The sequence below is a fragment of the Sinocyclocheilus grahami genome, unplaced genomic scaffold (genome assembly GCF_001515645.1).
Source record: "Sinocyclocheilus grahami isolate Dianchi unplaced genomic scaffold, SAMN03320097.WGS_v1.1 scaffold2229.1, whole genome shotgun sequence".
Classification (NCBI taxonomy): domain Eukaryota; kingdom Metazoa; phylum Chordata; class Actinopteri; order Cypriniformes; family Cyprinidae; genus Sinocyclocheilus; species Sinocyclocheilus grahami.
Window position 1 is genome coordinate 37,937 of NW_015507408.1, and position 3,249 is coordinate 41,185.

General features: G+C 40.8%; 1 protein-coding gene across 1 annotated transcript in view; it reads left to right on the forward strand.

The window, feature by feature from the left end:
• LOC107574442 (cadherin EGF LAG seven-pass G-type receptor 2-like) overlaps positions 1-3,249 on the forward strand; it is a 52,641-nt gene that overhangs the window by 22,354 nt on the left and 27,038 nt on the right. The window lies entirely within an intron of this gene.

Consider the following 3,249-nt stretch of genomic DNA (forward strand, 5'->3'; position numbering starts at 1 on the left):
TATTCAGCTTTCATATGATGCATAAATCTCAATTTCGAAAAAATTACTAATTTTGTGCTCCAGGGTCACGTATAGTAATTGAATTTAAGTTTGGGCTCTGTTGTTTATTGTAAACGTATAGTAATGTAAAAGTGCTCCCTGTAGTTCAGAGAAGCTGAGGTAGATTTGTATCCCTAAAAAAATACAAATTCCAATTGAATTTATTTAAAGAAAGAGCAATTTGTTCAGTAAACTATTGTTTAATTTAAAAAAGAAGCAAGTCATGTTTAGCTTTTTCCTCCTGCTGCACTGAAACCATACCGAACCTTGACGTCAAAACCGAGCTTCGTATGGAACCGTCATGTTTGTGTACCGTTACACCTCTAAGATGTTGTTTTTTTGCAGGAGGTGCTCCCGTTCGACGACAACATCTGCCTGCGCGAGCCGTGCGAGAACTACATGAAGTGTGTATCCGTGCTGAAGTTCGACAGCCTGGCGCTGTTCGTGGCGTCCGACACCATCCTGTTCCGGCCGATCCACCCGATCGCAGGGCTGCGCTGCCGCTGTCCGCTCGGCTTCACGGGCGACTACTGCGAGACGGAGATCGACCTGTGCTACTCCAAACCCTGCGGCGCTCACGGCGTCTGCCGCAGCCACGAGGGAGGCTTCACCTGCCAGTGTCTCCACGACTACACAGGTGAGAGGGGCGGAGCCTCCACACACAAACACGCCCACATCCCTCTCTCATATTCATATATAAAGAGTTTATGAGGAGGCATGTTTATGAAGTTTTTTGTGGAGGTCGAGAAGACCCTGCAGGTTTGTTTTGATTGCTCTGGTGCTCAGAACATTATGAAGAGAAACGGCTTTAGATTCCAGTCGCGTATTCAGACGGCACAGTTTCAGCTCCCGACCCCTTTGAGGGTTTGCGAAACACTCGATAATCACAGAGAATAGTAGGTGATACGAGATGACGTGACAGTGAGATCTCCAGAGATGAGTCAGAGATGAGATGCGATGATATTATGAACGGTATATATATAATCTGATGATCTGAGATGTTATGATCAGATGCAGTGTGATGGTCAGAGATGAGATGTTACGATTTTACAATGTTATGATTTTCAGATCAAATGGATAATGTCAGATATTATGAGATGATCAGAAATAGGATGTTATTGATGAGGGATGAGATGTGATAATCAGATGAAATGTGATGGTGCGAGATGTTATGAGGTAAAATGAGATGATCAGACATGAGATGTGATCAGGGATTAGATGTGATAATCTGGTGAGATTAGATTATTTGATGAAATGGATTAGGTAAAATATTATGAGATGATCAGAAATGAGATATTATTGATGAGGGACGTGATGTGCTAATCAGATGAAATGTGATGATGTAAGATGTTATGAGGTAAGATGAGATGATCAGAGTTGAGATATGATTAGGCATGAGATGTGATAATCAAATGCAATGTGATGGTCATAGATAAGATGTTACATTCAAAGATGAAAAATGCTAATCAGATAAGAGAGTTTATGGTCAGAGATGAGATGTGATAAACACATGAGATGTGATCTGAGATGAGTTGTGATAATCAGATGCAATGTGATGGTCAGTGATGAGATGTTACAATCAGAGATGAGATGTGATAATCAGACCAGATGTTATGATCATGGATGAGATGATGAGGCATAATGATGACTTGACATTAAGTAGGATAACCAAAGATAAGATGTGATTGTCAGAAATGAGCAGTGATAAACAGATTTGAGATGTTATGAGAGATGAGATGTGATGAGGTAAGACTTAATGAAGTGAGAAAAGATGATCAGAGATGAGATGTTACAATCAGAGATGCCATATGATAATCAGATGAGATGTGATAATTAAATGCAATGTTATGGTCAGAGATGTGATGTTACGATTTTACAGTGTTATGATTTTCTGAACAAATAGATTAGGTAAGATATTATGTGATAAAATAAGAAGATCAGAAATTTGATATTATTGATGAGGGGTGACGTGATAATCAGATGAAATGTGATTAGGTAAAATGAGAGGAAGAGATGAGATGTGATGATCACATGCAATGTGATTGTCAGAGATAAGATGTTACATTCAGAGATGAAAAATGCTAATCATATAAGAGAGGTTATGATCGGATGGGATGGGATAATCACATGAGATGTGATCTGAGATGCGATGTGATAATCAGATGCAACGTGATGGTCAGTGATGAGATGTTACAATCAGAGATGAGAGATGATAATCCGATGGGAGATGATCAGAGATGAGATGTGATAATAAGATGAAATGTTATGATTAGGGATGAGATGATGAGGCATACTGACTTGAGATTAACCAAAGATAAGATGTGATTGTCAGAAATGAGCGGTGATAAACAGAATTGAGATATTATGATGAGATGTGATGAGGCATGAAGCAAGATTGCATGACATGATTAGAGATGTGATGTTCAGAAAAAATGGAGACAGTCAGAGAAAAGATCAAATGAGATGTGATGCGGTGAGGTGAGAGGAGATGTGATGAGTAGAGCTGAACATTGCAAATCTTGTTAGCTTCTGTCTGATAAATGATCTGTGATGTTCCTCGTTTGTGCGTCACTTTGGGTAAAAGTGCCTGCTAAATGAACAGATGTAAATGTGAATGAGATGATGAGCCATGTGCTTTAAAATGCTCTCAAGTCAGAGATCAGTGGTTCTGTGATTTGAATCATCTCTGATCTGATGTAGGCGAGATTTGTGAAAGAACATGTTTGTCTTCTGGCAATCGTCTTACGAATGCGGTTCACAGAAGTCATCAGCGCCTGAGATTCGCTCTGAATGTAATATAATAGATGAAGTGTGTTGCACAGCTCGTTTAAGATGATGTGTGTCGCAGCCCACATGTTATGATTACATAAGATCTGCGCTCTGTGTGTGTGTGTGTGAGTGGGCCGCTTCATGTAAGAGTGTTGTGTAGGTGTGTGCAGGTGTGTAGGAGCTTCAGTGCGTGTTTGTAGAGGACTGGAGTGTATTAAAAGCACTATGAACTGTCTCTCTGGTTCTGTCTGTTTCTGGCTCCTGCTGTCCTGCCAGCTGCTCCTCCTCTTTGTGTGTGAGTGTGAGTGTGTGTGTGTGTGTGTGTGTGTGTGTGTGTGTGTGAGTGTGAGTGTGTGTGTGTGTGTGTGTGAGTGTGTGTGTGTGAGTGTGTGAGTGTGTGTGTGTGTGAGTGTGAGTGTGTGTGTGTGTGTGTGTGTGTGT